Genomic DNA, 19,653 nt, shown 5'->3' with positions numbered 1-19,653 from the left:
ATGATCAATTATATTTCATTATCCCTCTTTGTTTATATTCTCATGAAAATTGAAATATGCAATAGTGAGAATTATGTATGTATGGCATATGGTATTCAATAAAGAGAGAACAAATACCTTTTTAAATTACTCACCCATGACTTTTGCAGCTCTGCTTTATGAATACATTTATAAATCAATGGTTCTATTTCTTAAGATGATGAATAGCAAATGTTTACTTAAACCCTGGGCTATTTACCAACACATACATCAAAAGTTCGGCATTAAACAATTATAGAAGATGACTTGCATAACTGCTCAAACCAGAGACCATTTCTTTACTGCGGATATGCAAATTGCAAGGAAAATCATAAAAATATGAATTTCAAAAATAGTAATTACCTTTATTTTGAATCTTTGAAAACATGTTTTTAAAACTCTTATAAATTTATATGATTAAATTAACCGGTGTTCCTCATCTTGTTTAGTCAGTTAACTTGCTTTACATGCCTATTTTAATTGATAATGCAAAGATAAAACTTCAATTTAGTTCCCAGCCGTTTGAAATATCTTAAACTCTGCATATGTGGATTTTATTGTATAGATATCACATTATGTAAATTGTAAGATTTTGTGGCACTTCAGTGTGAGACTGAACCATCATAACTCTAAAAATTAAACAATAATTTCAATGCCAATGTATTAGATTTGTTTTATACATTAAAAAAATCAACAAATATCCAGTAAGTATCTTTTAGATAATGATGCTTTTCTAGGACAAACACGAATAAAAGTTGTTTTGCTCCAGAGTTGTTGGAGCTCATATTCTAGTAAAATTGAAAAATGAGATATAAATATAGTGGATTAAATTTTCTTGCAAATTCTCTGTCACTCCTCTTGTAGAGAAACGAAGACTATTTCTTGTCCTTGAATCTGGATAGGCCCTGTGACTTATTTTGCTCAAGAGAATGCAGGGGAAATGTCATTTTGTAACTTTTATTACTGGACCATAACATATCCGTAGTTTCCATCTTTGCTGTTAGGTGTTAATCTTCTGAGAACCCAGTGGCATTGCTGGGAGAAAGACTTGTCCAAGAGGAGAGGTGGAGGTTTTAAGACAAGAGAGGCACTCCAGTGGAAAGACCCAGTTGAGCTCCTTACTGACAGTCAATACCAATAGCCAGTTTTGTAGGGGTCGTCTTAAATGTTCCAGCTAGTTGAGTCTCCAGATGATTGCAATTCCAGTCAGTATCTCATAGAACAGAACAACCTCTTGTCAACATCTAGAAACATAATAAATAATGAGCAGTAATTGCTGTGTTAGACCATACATTTTGGGTCACAAAGGAAAATTAAAACAGAAGGCATGTTTAAAGATTTAAATTATATTTGTTAGAAGATGAAAAGTAAGTGCTAATTGTAAAAAAAAAATAATAGTATCTTTTTATCTCAATGAAGTCTGAAAAGTAGTTAAAATAAATTATACTCAGAGCTTCATGTTTTACACAAGAAAACCAAAAATAAATGCTCAGGATAATTTTGCACTGGTAACACATTCATTTAGATTATTGTTAACTTGATAAATGGAAATATCAGAGAATTGACACTTACCTGAGTTTGGGACAAGCAAACAGGTGACAAATGTGCTAGTGAGAGAAGAATTAGGTGACTAGCTATGATGCTCATTAAAAGTAAAGCCTGTCTGGGGTGCCTGGGTAGCTCAGTTGGTTAAGTGTCTGACTCCTGATTTTGGCTCAGGTCATGGCTCAGGGTCATGAGATCCACTTCCCATGTTAGGCTTCCTGCTCAATGAGGAGTCAGCTTGAGAATCTCTCCCTCTGCCCCTCCTTCCAGCTCATGTGCTCTCTCTCTCTCTCTTTCTCTCTCTCAAATAAGCAAATCTTTAAAAGAAAGAGTAAGGCCTATAAAATTGACATAGGAATTTTTAGATTGAAATCTAGCAAACTGATATCTTGGTCCATATATACATTTCTTGTGAGTTTAATTGATAAAAATCACTTCCAATAAATTCAGAATATTTTCATAAAAATGAACCTATATTCCTGTAGATCTCAGCTAGCCATACATAGGTCAGAAATTCCCAATCCTGCTTGCCTAATAAAGACAACTGGGGAATGGTCAACAACAATTCTGCCTAAACCTCACTCAGACCAATCAGTTCAGAATTTCCCAGATTTTAAGCATAGTTTTCTTTTCTTTTTTTTTTTTTTTAAAGCACTTTAGTTAATTTTACTATGTAGTCATAGTTGTGAACCACTGCCCTAGTTAACTCTGATTCTGCTAAAACAGTGTTGCCCAGTGAATCCTATTAAAGGATCTGGCCAGACTCTACACATCATCTCTCTTGTTATATTCTCAATTAATAAAATAATTCTTGTATAAAAAAAAGATTTTGGGATGCCCGGGTGGCTCAGCGGTGGAACGTCTGCCTTTGGCTCAGGGCGTGATCCCACGGTCCTGGGATCTAATCCCACGTCAGGCTCCCTGCATGGAGCCTGCTTCTCCCTCTGCTTGTGTCTCTGCCTGCCTCTCTCTCTCTGTGTCTCTCATGAATGAATAAATAAAACCTTACAAAGAAAAGATTTTGACGTGATAAGTCTGAATAATTAACAAACCCCAAATGTGTAGCTTTTAGCGCATAGCTTTTGTGCTTTCTTGCTCACTAGTCTGTGTATCATCTGTGGCTTTAGGGTGCCTTTTGGGGTCAGCTTGGATTTTCTTCAGACTGCAGACCACAGGTTGTGCCTGGGACTTCTCCACATCTCTTATTCTGTGACCCATGCTGCAGGGTCAATGGTTCTTTATGGCATAGGTTTCTTATGATAAATGGTAGAAGAGAAAAAGAGCTTGTAGAACTTGCCATGTGTTTTAAGACTTATGCTCAGAAATGCTGCTCTGTCACTTCTGTCTGTATTCTACTGGACAAATAAGTCCCATGAACAAACCCAATGGTCTGTGAGGCAAGGGCATATACTCCATCTGTAGGGAAGACACAGCAAGGGCAGGGAGTAGAGGAGGGGTTTGGAATAATATTACTACTTACCACAGTGCTCATATATATACTAATAACACAATGTACTTACAGTGTCTAGAAAAAGCAATGCAGAAATAATTTTATTTGCAGGTAGCTGTCTACATGTCTGTCAAGGCTACTGATGGCTTCTTTGTATTTTATTCAGATTTGGCTAAAGTTAACTTACTATTTCATATTCACTTAATGCAAGAATATTTTGATTCATTTTCTTAATTGAATATGTGATCTTGAATAGCTTTTATTTTTCATGATTTATGTTGGCACTTAAATTGCAATGTAAAAATATGTGCTTTATTCTTTTTGGTATGGTATTGAAGATTTTGAGAATGCAAATATCCCTGAGACATACATGCAGTAATAATTCATGGAATATGTATTTATAAGCATCTATTTTATAGTTGCTATAAGAAAGGTGATTTTTTAAAAGGATTTTATTTATTTATTCATGAGAGACAGAGAGAGAGAGAGAGAGAGAGAGAGAGAGGCAGAGACACAGGCAGAGGGAGAAGCAGGTTCCATGCAAGGAGTCTGATGTGGGACTGGATCCTGGGACTCCAGGATCATGCCCTGAGCTGAAGGTAGACCCTTAACTGCTGAGCCACACAGGCGTCCCAGGAAAGCTGATTATATTTTAGTTTTCTATATATTATTGTTCTACATAATTGTCAAAATATTGAAAAATCCCAGGATATCCTGATATAGAAAAGTGTATAATAAAAAATATTGCTGCCATATTTTTACTAGAGTGAGAAATGGCAGGCATATTTCTGTATTAAATATTGAAAACAGGGAAATTATAATTAAAGTCTTTGGGAACAGATTTTTTTAAATTATATTTCAGAACTTAATCAGCTTATTTATTTAACTGCCTAGGTGTATCCATTCCCTCTTTCAGTGTGCTGTGAAGTCACTGTGCCAAATCTTCTACTGATATTATTTTAAAGGATCACCACAATAGCAAATTATAACACCAATCTTGTAGAAAAGGCAGAGTCTAAGAGCTTAACTATGAAATAAAATATAAAATTCTAAGAAGATCATTCAATAGGATGATCTCTTTGAATTTAAAAAGCATATCACTCAAAGAGCTCCATCAATTTCAACTAGATTCAGTTTTATCTATTTAGACCTACTGAAGATAACATGAAAATAATTGTATTCTAATTCCCAAATCACCAAAAGTTAAAATAATTTGAAGTGGCCAGCAAAGCACTTGTTACCAATAATTACTAATGATCTAGAACTAACTTTCAAGAAATCACATCATATAAATGAACAAAAAGGACTAGCTTAAATGAACCAATTACCAGAGCACTGAAGGAAACTAAAGTTTTATGTTGTGTTTCAGTGGCCAAACTTTCCAATCTTGATACTGATTAAACAATTAATACTAAATTTAAATAGGAATGAATTAAGTAAACATTTATTCAATAAAGAATGTTAGCAGATACAAGTTCATTTCTATAAAATTACAGATTTAGAATAACCCCAAATCCATGACTAAACTCTGAGTTAAAACTTATGTTGAAAAGTAAAGTAGACTCATAGCCAAAAAAGGTAACAGGACATAATAAGTTCATGTACATAGGTGAAATGATGGCTTTATTATAATTATGCTTTGGAATTAGATAGAACATTGCCATGAACAAAGTATATTCATATGCATTATTTTGAGGGTCATTTGCCTCAAAATATCAAGGTGACATAGATTTGGTAGGGTTATTCACATCTGATAAATCACCCACCTGGGTTAAGACAGTTAAATAAATTATCCAAATTAGACTATAATTAAGTGTGAGAGACATGAATCTAAGCCAGGGTAGGTCCGTTTTTTTGTTTTGTTTTGTTTCTGTTTTGTTTTTTTGTTTTTTGTTTTTGTTTTTGTTTTTTTAATTTAAAAAATGCTAGACATTTACCACATATCTATAGTACACTGATCTTGGTTCACTTTATTTATTTATTTATTTAATCAATAGCAATTCTATGGGGAATCTGTCTTTAACAAATCAGAAAATGGAATTTCAGAACTTAAAAAACTTGTCAATATTTAGTGAAAGCCATTTTAATTTGAAGACATTTTGCTCTTTTCGCTGCAACTTTCTTTTTGCCTAAGAAGATCCAGAGTTTAAAAATTATGATAGGAACATAAGATATGGAATTAGCAAGGCAAGGTATAAAATAAAATAGTCAGACACTATAGTCGACAAACCTTCCTTTTCTCCGTGAAGCAATCTCTGAGGTTTTCTTGTAAACCACTGAAAATAAAAATGATATAAATGTCTGACAAAGAGACTATTATAATTGTTCCTCTGTATAGCATAGCTAAGAAATACAGAAAAGAAACAAAGGTCACAGAAAGTAATTTGGCCATGTGCAGTAGATTTAGGGGCAAAGTGGGAACAAATTATTAAGTAAATAACATCAAAACATTATTTCTAATAATTTCTAAATAGATGTTAACATTGAGTGGTCTAATTACAACAAATTCAGAACAGAACAAATGATCAGAGAAGGTACTTGCTTTGGCTACAATTATATATTAGAAGGGTTCACAATAACCACCTTGGCTTCAAGCAGAAATTTTGGAAATATGTTATTTTTAGAAAGCTTCCTATGGCAAAAGTATTGTATATCGATGCCACTGCAAAATTAAATATCTATATTTAGATATTTTATTATATTGATACTAAATGGCTATACAATTTCTAGGATCTATTCTTAAAATTTTATTTATTTATCCATAAGAGACACAGAGAGAGAGAGAGAGAGAGAGAGAGAGAGAATGGCAGAGACACCGGCAGAGGGAGAAGCAGGTTCCATGCAAGGAGTCTGATGTGGGACTCCAGGATCATGCCCTGAGCCAAAGGCAGACGCTCAACTACTGAGCCACTCAAGTGTCCCCCATTTCTAGGATCTTGAAGCCATCTGCAAGATCCTTTTTTCCAACCATCCAACAATCTCAGAGAGACTATGTAAGAAATAATATTTTAAGAACATTTTAAGAACTGGCCCAAAAGTTTCACCTATTACTTTTATCCATGTTTCATGTGTTAGAACAAGTCACTTGGATCTGGTTGAAGGTGACTGGGGAGTTTATGGCTTGATTAGGCACTCAACAAATAACTTTTGAATAGATAAACAGATTAAAAATATTGGGATGAAAAAAAATATGTACCATGCAAACACTAATGAAACAAAGCTGAAATAGCTATGTTAATTTAAGACAAGGCACATTTCAGAACAATGGAGATTATCAGGGATATAAAAGAGCAAAACCTAATGATAAAGTGGTTAGTTTTCTAAGAATATATGATAATCATAAATAAGTATACATCTAACAACACAGCACCAAAATTCATAAAGAAAAAAAACTGATAAGTCTCATGGGAAAAATAGATAAAGCCACTTTATAGTTGAAGACTTCAAAATGGTTATGTCAGTAGTATATATATCAAGTAAGTAGACAATTAGTAAGGCTATTGATGCCCTGAAGAGCACTATCAATCAATTTGTTTTAATTGACATTTTAAAAATACTCCTGGAAAAAAAATATAGAGAGAAATGCACATTTTTCTCAGGGTCACATGGAACATACACCAAGGTATATCACCATTCAGAAGATGAAACATACACACTAAAATTTTTAAAGTAATAGAAATTATACAAAGCCTTTTCTCAGACTATACTAGAATTAAACTAATAGTAAAGAGAAAAAAATATCAAATACTTGGAATTTAAACTTCAGATGTTTAACACATGAACCAAAGATGTTTCAAGATATATTAAAAAAATAAATTTGAACCAAATAAAAGTGAAAATTAAACTTATCCAAATTTTTAATGTACTTAAAGCAATGTAAAAAAAACTTATTTCATTAAATGCATATATTATAAATGGAGAAAGATCTAAAATCAATAGCATAAGCTACTTTAGGAAACTAGAAAAATTACAAATTAAACTTGAAGCAAACATGAGAAAAATTAAACGAAGCAAACATAAGAAAAATAAGATGAAGTAAGCAGAAGAAAATAAAGTAAAATTAGAGCAGAAATCAACACAGTTGAAAAGAGGAAAGGGGAAAAATAAGAAGAAATCAATGAAACCAAAAATTGGTTCATAGAAAGAAATGGATATTGATAAACCTCCAAATAGGCTAATCAAAAGAAAAAGGGAAAGGAGACAAAAATTACCAATTTTAGAAATGAAGCAAGGTTTATCACTACTGACACCATGACTGTTGAAAGAGTAATAAAGGAATACTATGAACAGTTCCTACAAACTTCATAACTTAGATGGAATGTACCAATTCCTTGAAAGAGACAAACTACCAAAAATAACTCAAAGAGAAATAGATAACCTGACCAACTTTATATCTACTAAAATAATGGGATCAATTATTTCAAAATTACTAAAAAGCAAATATAGTGAGGTTTCAGGATTCAAGGTTCTTTATAAAATTTAAGTGCATTCCTATATAAGATATTTTGAATTTGAAATTAAAATTGCAAAAAAAATATGGCAGCACCAAATTTTTTAAAAATGCATATAAATCTAACAAAATATGTCGTATCTGTTCATGGAAAGCAAGAAAACATTGATGAAAGATGCCAAAAATGTTTGGAATAAGTGGATAGATATATTCTGTGCTCATGGATTGAACCAGATATTGTTAAGATTTCAGTTCTTCCCAAATAGATCCATAGATCAGCACAATTTCAAATTTTCTTAAAGCTCTTTTATAGGTATCATCAAACTGTTTTAAAATTTATATGAAAGGCAAAGTACCTGGAACACTCAACAAAATATTTGAGAAGCAGCAGCAAGTGAGAGGATTTAGTCCTGATTTCAGGAGTTACTATAAAGCCACAAAAGACAGTGTGCTTTTAGAGAAAGAATCATCATATAGATCATTTAGTATAGAAAAGAACCCAGATAATAGACCCACACAAATATAGTCAAATGATTTTTGACAAAGTCGCAAAGGTTATTCAATGGAGAAAGGATGGTCATTTCAATAAATGGTGCTGAAGTAATTGGATATACATATTTAAAAAAAATGAACCCAGGCAGTATACCTTACACAAAATCTAAATCAAACTACATAGACCTAAATGTAAAATGCAAAATTGTAACATTTCTAGAAGAAAATATAGGAGAAATCTATGAGACTTTTGGTAATGAGTTTTTAATCGTCAATACCAAAAGAATATTCCATGAATAAAAATGCGTTGGATTTTATTAAAATTATTTTATTAAATTATTTAAATTTATTAAAATTTAAAACTTTTGCTCTGCAAAAGATACTCTTAAGAGAATGAAAAGGCAAGTCTTTCCCTGGAAGTATTTGTAAATCACAACGTTTATCCAAATATATAAGGGACTTTTTAAATTCAAAAATAAAATGAAAAAATAATAAATAAAATGAAAACTTTGACAAACCTCTCACAAATGTATAAAATAACTCACTGAAGGTGTGGGAGAAAAGAAAACTGTAAGACTAAGGGCAAAAAATCTGTACATAAGCACTTTTAAGTCAGTGGATGCAAGATGGTGGGGCCTATGTTTCCCCTGGAGTGGGAAGTTACAGAAAAGCATGGAAGATTAGAATGATTTATGTGTTACTGGAATAGAGTTGGTGACAATAGGAACTCATAAAATGCTTAATGAAATTACAGATTTATAGAGAAATATTTATAGATATGTGTTTATACATAAGTTATTAATATCAACCTCTTATTTCCTTGTTCAGATAGCTGAGAAGCCTGAAATAGACACTCCAGTAGCAGTCCTCAATTATCATTTCTAATACCATTCTTCAATAAACACTCTAGATCTCCATGAAGAAATGATTGTTTTCTGGTCAGAGAAGGGGATATACCAGATGAATCTGTGGAATCTTGAAGTGTTATAAAGTATGGAAGTCATTCTCTCTCTCTCTCTCTCTCTCTCTCTCTCTCTGTCACACACGCACACACACACACACACACACACACACACACACACAGTGAGCTAAAAGACACAGCGGCCAACTGAAAGAGCTTCTGAAGACCAAAACTAGAACAATTTGAACCATAAGATAGTAACAAAATATTTAAAAATAAATAGTAAAGTAATAGTAAATGATAACTCAATGTATAAATAAATACCCACGAGCCCATATACAAAGAAATGATTGAATATGTAAATGAATGGGGGAAAATAAACAAATCTCACCTACAAAAAAATTCCAAATAGTCTATAAAAATGCTGCTCCTCAAGAAGGTGGCACACAACACCCTGTTCTTTAATGCAGACTTCATATAGTTGCTTCTTTAAAAGAGTACAAATTCAAAAGAATAAGTGAACAGTGAAAAAGCCTTGACAAGCGTTACCTTTGCCAAGTGATCATGGTTAACATTGGCATTGATAATATCAACAGTTGATTGTGCTGATATGATACAAATGTCATTTCATTTGTGTAGTTTTCCTCCTGAAAACATCTAACTTCCATCTAATCATGAGACAAAAAGCATCAGACAAATCCAAATTGAGAAAAAGTCTGCAAAGTATCTGACATGTTCCTCAAGATTGTCAAGGCATCAAAAGTAACAAATGTTTGAGAAACTGTCCCAGTCTAAAAGTCTACAATTCTAACAGCTTAGTATTTTAGGAGTCTCAAACATTTTGACAAAATACAAAAAGTGCGTTAAATAATGAATTCACATGGAGTGCCTGTTCTTCTTACCTAAATGTGAAATTACATTTTGATTTTCTGTTAATATTGTAGCCATTCTAAGAATTGCAACCTGTGCTTAGTCAGCTGCTGTCTTTCCAAGGAACTGTTCAATGTCCTTGGCACAAAGCACTGGCTGTGTTCTTATTTGGTACCAACAGACTACTCTGGAATTGTGATTTTACCTGTTAGATTACTAACTTAATGTTATTTGTCCCTGAGGGGTTCTACTGTCCTTTTTGCTGTTCTTGTTTAAGATTTATTTATTTATTCATGAAAGAGAGAGAGAGAGCAAGAGAGAGGCAGAGACACAGGCAGAGGGAGAAGAAGGCTCCTTGCAGGGAGCCCAACATGGGACTAGATCCCCGGACCTGGGATCATACCCTGAACCAAAGGCAGACGCTCAGCCACTGAGGCACCCAGGTGTCCCGGTTCTACTATCCTTGACTATGACATTGAACCTTTTGTTTAATGTCATTGATATGAATGGAATCTAAAGTCATTACATTCCCTTGTATATAATGGCCATTATTTCTGGCCATCCCAGCCTGGTGAATTTCTGAGGAACTCTGTTCTTGTACTCAGCCTTCTCTTACTACTGTTCTTCAGTAAAATCACCCAGATTATACCTCTATCTCTATACATATGCATATATGTCTGTGTGTGTGTGTGTATATATATGTATTTTTTATATATATAAATTTTATATATAAATTATGTATATATAATTTATTTCTTTAATTTCAAAGATATTTTTGAGATTCTACTTCATGTACTGTATTAGAATTATTAATGTAGTGTTACTTCAGTATTTTCTACATTGTATTCATTGAGGGGTATTCTTTGAGTTAATTTTTTGTTTTTATTAACTTGCCCAAATCGTCTATATTTCTTTACTTACACAGCCTATAAAAGTTTGACAGGTAAAATTTATCTTTATTGGCTGCCAACTGTCTCTCTATACTGTCACTCAACAGATTTTTAAATCTAAAGATACAAAAAACAAACTTATGATTGTCATGAAACTCTGCCAAAGAGAACTTTGTTAAATAAAAGAAAAAATGATGCTGGAATGTCATTCTCATGCTGAAGACTGTCTTTTTCTTGCAGTTTTTGAGAATAGTTCTACAGTTGAAACAAAGTATCTGTCACTTTTCCAGGATAAGAATAAAGCAGGGAAGAGTAAAATAGGTTGTATAACCATCACTTCTGCTATACAATAGATAGAAAACCTAGACAGTTTTCTTAGTCCTCTAGTTAAGAAACAATTGGTAATCTTATATATAGTATCTTGACTAGAATAATAAATGTACGTGAATTAAATTCTAAGGTAGTTCTTTCGGAGACCTATGTTTAGCTATTTACTAACAATAGCATAAAAGACATATTTTTTTTTCTAAGAAGATGACAACAGTCTGTTACCTGATGAGCTGAAAGAATGATATATGCAAACTGTTCTATAAAAGTCAATATATCTCTTATACCATCAGAATTTAACGAATGAGGATATGGTCTGTGTAATTATTTTGGATGTATTTGGATTTGAACAAGTATTTGTTGTGTGAATTTGAATGCTCATTAGAGATACTGTTTTTAATTTGCATCCAAACCTGTTTATATATCAGTTATTACCTTTAAGATTGCTTCATAATCCTGTATGTATGTATATATGTGTATGTGTGTGCACGTGCTCTTGAATTTGGTATAAAAAGTAGATACTACTGCTTACAACAGTTAATGTACATATGAAGTCATTGCAGACTCACAGTCAGGAAGATAATATAATTAAAGAAGGAATTTGAAAAAAAAAGTAGTGTTGAGAAGAAATTAAACCATTTCTAATGTATTATGGATATACATTTTACAAAAAAATAATAATCAATGCTAACATATAGAAATTGAACAATGCTTTATTATATGTGCTTTTCTTAACAAAGAAAATTAACATGAGAAATAAAGTCAGGCAGAGAAAGAAAGAAAAGAAAATGTGTGGTGTGTGTGATGAAGCTGTTATACATGAAATAGACTCATATGTAATTAAAATGGAGCTAAAGAAAATAATCTTGAACAGTAAATTTGAATAGATAGTAGAATGAGCTGCTTTTTGTAACAAATAATGGAAGCATAAATTTCTTTACTCAAATTCTTTCAGGATTTTCTCTCTCACATGGAGTAGAGAAAGAGGGAAGCACAGAAAAAATATACTAACTGGGTCTTCATAGTACTCTTCAAATAAATTGCAAATAGTACAGAGAACTAAAAGATGAAGCATATTTAATTATTAGAGTTAAAGGAAAGGATTAATCGTTACAGAGAAAGGGAAATTAAATTATGGTATAAGAAAGATGCTGGGAGAGAAGGGGAATTTATGTACAAAATAACATGTCATATGGGAAATGAATTTTAGGGGAAAATGATTAGTGACTCATGTGTAATACATTTTGGATTACTAAAAATGCATAGTGGTAACTAGTGACTTTGGTAATTATTTGGAAACAGAAGTCCTTTCAACTGATTTAAGTATTTTCTACTGACTATATTTACAGTGCTAAAAGTTTTTCTTCACATTTGTTTCACTGTGCTCACATAGCTCATCTTTATTATACTCATCCATTCTTTCATCACATATTATTGATTGCTTATTATGTGTCTGAGACTTTATTAGGCTTTATGGACTGCTGTGAACAAGACAGATATGGCCTCTGCTCTCAAGTATACCATATCATATGCATTTATATGCAGTAAATATAAGAAAGGATACAAAATCTATAAATGAGATAGAATGCTGAGATAGAGAAAAATCAAGATGGATGGGCTTTTCTAATTGAGGAGATTAGAGAAAGCCCATGCTATATGAGGAATATTAAAGATGAAAGTAAGATAACCATGAACAACAACAATAATAACAGAGCATTATAGATTTACTAGCATGACTGAAAGTCCCCAAGACTTGTTTGTTCATCCCTACTAGGATGACCAAGCTTGAAGAAGTATCGTTCTTGAAATTCTGATTGCTCCGGGCAGAGATTAATTCGATTGCCTGCAGTATATTGGTTAAAATTATGGCAGACTTTGAAATTGTCATGAAAATATTATTTCTATTAAAATATTCTGCAGTTTATTTGTCCTGTCAGAAGCATACAGTAGAAGGGATTATTTTATAACAAGTCTTCAAATACTAGGATACTTTTCACAGGTATCTGAATTTACACTTGTAATTTTGCTGCCATTGCTCATAGGAAAATGCCTTGGTTAAAATAACCTATCATCAGACATCAACTAAAGTTTGGTTGCCAGATTGTTGTATTTTAGTTTTACTTAGTTATTAGTTTTACAACCATTTTCTTTTTGATGGGATAAGTTTAATTCTTTGAATTAAAAAAAAAAAAAAAAGAGCCACAGTGCCAATTAGAGAAACATCTGGTCTTCCTGTATTTTGACGGTTGCCTGCTAATTCCACAGATAATCTAGAGCTGTATAAAATCTGATTCCCAATAAGAATAATTAGGATACTTGTCTCTGAAGAAAAAAAAAATAACAATGATTGCCTGTGCTGTGTAGTGTTTCTTTTCTGATGATGATTAAAGTATAGGAAAGGAGGTTTCAGTGTCTGTCAGTAGAATCACAATTAACTAAGGAACACATAAAAAATGTTATCAGAAAAAAATTACAGGAAGCTGTAACAGTCCAACTTGGTGTGGATAGTCAATGGTGACAATGTAATAACTGAGTAGTGGTCTCCTAGGTCACATCATACATGGCCCATATATTATTTTAATATTCTTCTCTAGTATCAAATTCCTTTTCACTTGTTTGAAATGGAAAAATGTAAAGTTTTGAAGAATGTTAGAGTTAGTCATTTTTATTTTTTTTATATTTAATTTTAAGAGAATTTATAAGAATTGTTTAACCCATTATATACCTATAGCTGTTTCTTAGCTTTAAAGCTGTCTTGTTTTCTGTATAATTCTCCATCTGAATCTTGACTCTAAACTTTAAAACAAACAATTTATTGAGATATGACAAAGATGCAGTTTGAGACATCATTAATATCATATGCACTGAATTCTGACATTTCTACTGAATCTTACTAATTTTCGGGAGTCTGGACTATTACTACCTTGTTTCACATGATAGAAAGCAACTCCATTCAAATATTAATTTTCTTTACAAAGCACATTTTTTTATGGTTAAAGGCTGCTATCAGTATAAAATTTAACAGCTTAAGGAACTCTGTTCCAAAGTGTAGTTTCTTGTGTTGTATATTTTATGAATAACGAAATTTTCCAAATGAGCGTGTGTATGTGTGTCTTAGGGAGGGAGGATAAGAGGAAAAGAGAGAGAGAGAGAGAGAGAGAGAATGAGAGAATGGCAGAGAGATTAAGAGAGAACCCTGCTCACATTCTTTTCCTGGTTTGTAAAATTCTCTGTAGTGGGTTAAAGTTTTGTAAGTTTTTCGTCTAATGAACCTACTGGATTTGGGGATTAATTGGACAGTAGAATTATTCTAAATGCTCTAGAGAGATAGGGCTTACAGATACCACATTATTTAAGCCAGACTACAATATTTTCCCATCTAGGTCCTCTGAAGAGGCTATAGTTCTAGTTGAAAATGTTTTGGGGGGACTCCTGGGTGCCTCAGTGGCTGAGCATCTCCCTTTGGATCAGGTCGTAATCCCAAGGTTCTGAGATTGAGTTCCACATCGGGCTCCCCACAAGGAACCTGCTTCTCCCTCTGCCTATGTCTCTGCCTCTCTCTGTGTCTCTCATAAATAAATAAATAAAATCTTAAAAAAAAAAAAAAAGAAAATGCTTTGGGAAGTTGCTAGTTACGATTTCCTGTAGTTGACAATTAGAGACTTCAAAAACTTCAACTAAGTGCTTCCTCCTGGACTGTTCATCATTAGAAATGCCACTGCTTTGATTGGCAAACCGCCATTATTTGAAGATTAGATTATCCAAAGTCCTCCACAATTACCTCATTACTAGTTTAATGCTGGTTAGTAGAAGATGCTCTGTTCAAAAGAAATCGTTTAGGGAACCCATGCTTCTTTCATTATGAGCTCTGCCAACTTCTGTGACATCATCCTCTCCTACATTTAACCTAAAATGGTGGAAAATACTCTGAGTCTCTGGTAGGTTTCTGTTAGCTAAGACTGGAAGTGGTATAGATCATTCTGCTGACATTTCATTTGCAGTGTAGTCATATGATATCACCAAACTGCCAAAATGATTGGGAAATGCACTTTAGCTTTGTGCCCAAATACAGAAGGAAATGGAGTAAGGTAAATATATAATAATCTTTTGTTCAGAGTTGACTCAGAACCTCATCAACTTTACAATCTCTGAGTAACTTTAAGCCCTAACAAATTCTGCATATAATTAGATTCAGTCACAGAAAGATTGATTAATAGGAGCCTACATCTCCCACATGCTGTATGTAGAAGAGATTAATTGTAACTGCCTTTAAAAAACAATCACACTGAAAAATAATAACCCGTATTTGTATTAAATATCATTTTTGGCATTTTCTAACATTTTCATCTTCCATCAACATTTGTCATATAAAGTTCATGGTATTCATTTGTTTCTTCCACTTTCTGTAAAGCTTTCTCTTTTAGTTTTCACTCATCTCTGTTCTGTGTATCCTAGTCTAGTATTTTCTTAGTGCTTCACTTATGCTCAGGTGCCTCTTTTTAGCAGGAAATGGGAAAACGTTTGCATTTTTCTACTTACATTAACATCTGATGCACAGTAATTTTTGTCTAAGAGCAGTTTCTGTCTCTTACATTTTCTTTTATTTCCCCTGCCAGTAATTAATTCTTTACATTTGAGTATCCATTTAATTCATTGGTTTTGAAGTTACAAGTTTTGTTGTTAAATAAACTAACTGCCCTCATATCATCATGAAGAGTGCACACACACCTACACACACATATGTAATTAATACATATATGCACAATTGAATGAAGAAAACATTCTGGGGTCCCATATTAGACATATTATCTCTGAAGTTGTTGTAATACTTTCAAAACACTAACTCAACATTTAGATTTTTCTCAGCCTTGAAACTTTTGTTACATTTTGCTTTATTTTGACCATATTTTGGCATATAAAGCTTCAGTGAAAGCATTCTTGAAAACATATTAGTAAAAAAAATATTAGTTATTTCCTTAGGAAAAAGATATACTGAGGCTCTATCTTTCTTATGGGCTATAAACCTAATAACTTTTAAGAAATATTTCCAAATGACTATCTTTTCTAAGATACATGTGGAATCACTGCCAAATATTTCATGAAGACATTTGGGTCAATGTTGCCAAATATATCTATCTATAGTTATTTCAAAGAAAGAAATGGCTTCTCCCAAAAGAAAGAAATGACTTCTCTCAAAACAAACAAACAAACAAACAAACAAAACCTTTGATGTCCACAGCATTCACTCTCACAGTAATTAATACTGGAGGAGTGAAAAAGTCGACTGATATTTAGGCATCACAGGCTTTAAAACACATCAGGTTCCCCCTAGGTATATATGAACCACTATATATGAACCACATCATTTAGTCTCCAGCTTTAGAAAGTAACCATCCTTTCAGAAAAAGCAAACACAGGAGGTATGAACCTCCTGACATCACCCATCAATTGCTTGAGGTGTTCTAACAAATTATGTGATGGTTGTTCCACTTAGCATATGAAATTGTTACTGTTCAAATCATGGCTCTTGGAAATGGTGGCCTGCTTCAGTGTCCAAAAGTTAAAACTTTGAAGAAAAAGACTTGTTCGCTTCTCTTCCTGAAAAATAGTTCCAGCTGATATAGTACCTAGAAATTCCTTGTAGTTGGTAGTCTATACCATGTTCCACTTAATGGTCAACTGATAATAGGATATTGAAATTACATGGGCATGCACTCAGGTGTGCATAATACACATAACTCTCTATTTTGAATCTGAAATATATCTTTACAAAATGGGACATTGGAAAGATCTCAGTAACAAATACTCTTAGAACTCCAAAAAGCCCTTTCGAGGAGAGTTCAAGATGTATTCATAGCTGGGGACCCTTTGTGGGAAAAAGGAAAAGGAAATAGGGTAGTGGAGGGAAGACAAACTACTCTCAAGCTAGGCCCCTGACTATTTCAGCAGTGTCTCACTGACTTGTATGAATATAGAGAAATCATGCATATGAAGTTTACTGATACTGAGACCTGGAAAACTAGATAGCACTACTAATAAATAAGGTTATTGACATTCAGAGAATTTAACTCATAATCAGTTGTAGAGAAGAAATTAGAATTCAGGTCTCCTTGGGTGTCTAGTCTAGGTGGCTCAGTCAGTTAAACACACAACTTTTGGTTTTGGCTCAAGTCATGATCTCAGGGTCATGAGATCGAACCCCATGTAAGGCTCTGCACTGAGTGCGGAGTCTGCTTAAGATTCTCTCTCCTTGTCCCTCTGCTCCTCCCCCTTCTTGTGTACTCTCTCAAATAAATAAATAAAATATTAAATAAAAAAAGAATTCTGGTCTCCTTATGTATACTTCACTACCCTTTCCAGGATATCATATTATGGATACAATGAAGTAAAATTGTGTATGGGATAACATATTTCAATAAATAATACTTAAAATCCATTTCAACTCTAAGACTTTTTTTTTACTCTAAGACTTTTATAATAGTGTTTGACATAACTATAACAATACTGTCCTTGACAAATGATTGCATATGGTACAAAATGTAGAATAAAGCTAAATGAATTTCATTTTTATAATTATACATGGGCCATATAGTATGATTATTATACTAATCGAGTATCTAATAAAATGACACATTTTTCCATTAAAAAATCACATCAGGAAAATATTCATAAGCCCAGCTTCCAGAAGTCCTGTATATATTATCTTGAATGATAAGCATCATACTGTAAACAGAAGAGTGTTATAGGAGATAGACAGTGTGCCATCCTGTAAACAACTCCTGTCATACAACTCTGTTTGAATTTTGAAACACTTTAACTGATGATATTTATTCACCATGATGGGGTTATTATCAGCATGAAATCTGGCACCATTATTAGCAGAAGATAATCCAGGAATCAACATTTTAGCATTTAACTTAAAATACGGTGTTATGGATTGTATTGATTATTTTAATCCATGTCACACTAGAAATATTGTTAAAGCTCTACAATACCTTTTTGATTGCCATTTGCCTTACAGTAGCAGAAAACTGCAGCTGATCTATTAATAACTGAATAGACTTAAAAATACATTGTACTATCAAATTTAATAAATGGAGTAATGATTTAAAAAATATTGATGATCATATTTCATATCATTTCCATAGCAATGATTTAGTTACATGCCAAGTTGGATTGTGTTATATTTTCACAGTGAAAGTTTTACTAGTCATGAGATCAGCAGAGCATTAACTCACATTTTGTATTTTGGAGAAAAAAACTTAAAACTTAAAAATTGCTCAAGATGCACTATTAAAAGATACATTATACATAGTACATAATACTACACTATACTTAGTAGTGACTACACTTAGGTGGCTGAAGCTTATATACTTGAATGGTAACAACACAACAAACAAAACCACAGTAATAAAACCTACAGTTGAAATTCTTACAGAGTACCTGTTGGGAAGATAAAGGGACCTCCATATTGTTTTGGATGCTATTGTGTTCCCCCTAAATTCATAGATTGCAGCACTAACCTCCAATGTGATTGTATTTGATAATGGGTGCTTTGTGAAGGTAATAATTTCAGTTAAATGAAGTGGTAAGATTGAGGTCCTAATCCTATATGACTGATATCCTTATAGAATACCACAGCTCACTGGCTGTCTATGAATGCACTGAGGAAATATTATGTGAGGACATAGCAGGAGAGAGCCATTTGCAAGCCAGGAAGAGAGCTCTTACCAGAAACTTTCCAACATCTTAATAATGAACTTCTAGCTTCCAGGAATGTGAACAAATAAAATTTCCATTGTTTTAACCAGTCTGTGGTAATTTATTATGGTTGCCAAAGCAGGCTAATATGTATATGTATGACAAAAACTATGTTTTCAATGCTTATGTTACTTACGTAACAAAAATTCATTAAATAAGAATTAGACAAAAGCTTTGGTGTACTGCATAATATCATGTTGCATCACTCAACTATACCATATGGACATATTGTAATCTCATATAAAATATTAAAAAAACATTGTAGAAATTGATGAAGAAATTACTATACATTGGGACACCTGGGTGGCTCAGCAGTTGAGCAACTAACTGCCTTTGGCTCGGGGCGTGATCTCTGGATCCCTGAGATCAAGTCCCACATCAAGCTTCCTGCATGGAGCCTCTTCTTCCTCTGCCTATGTCTCTGCCTCTCTCTGTGACTCTCATGAATAAATAAATAAAATCTTAAAAAAATTACCATACATGTAGGTAGAAAGTAGAAAATTTGTGTTTGTTATCTCTATAACTTAGGTCAAAATGAACTCATAAAAAATATGGCTATGCAAATTATATCCATATAGGTTCCAAAAACACATTTATAATTTACATAAATATGTAGATGTTGGATCCTATGTGAAAACAAAGTAACTTTTTGATTACTGAAGAACAGTTTTGGTTCAAAGCCATCCATGATGAATATGATTGTAGGGCAATTTTATTAATTTTTTTGTTTTCATGGCCATCTAGATTGTAAATCTTGCCAAATACCATGTTTTAAGCTTTATCAAATATGTGGAAAAATAAAAGACTTGCCATAAAATTATTTTTCTTGCTCTTTGTTATCAGTGTACTTTGTAGTTTCATAAGAGATAGCAATTGTAAAACAAAAAATCTCACTGAAGTAAAAAAAATAGTGTCATAGATTATGATTAGTTAATATTACAGAAAAGAT

The sequence above is a fragment of the Canis lupus genome, chromosome 19 (genome assembly GCF_003254725.2).
Source record: "Canis lupus dingo isolate Sandy chromosome 19, ASM325472v2, whole genome shotgun sequence".
Classification (NCBI taxonomy): Eukaryota; Metazoa; Chordata; class Mammalia; order Carnivora; family Canidae; genus Canis; species Canis lupus.
This window is presented reverse-complemented; position numbering follows the sequence as displayed.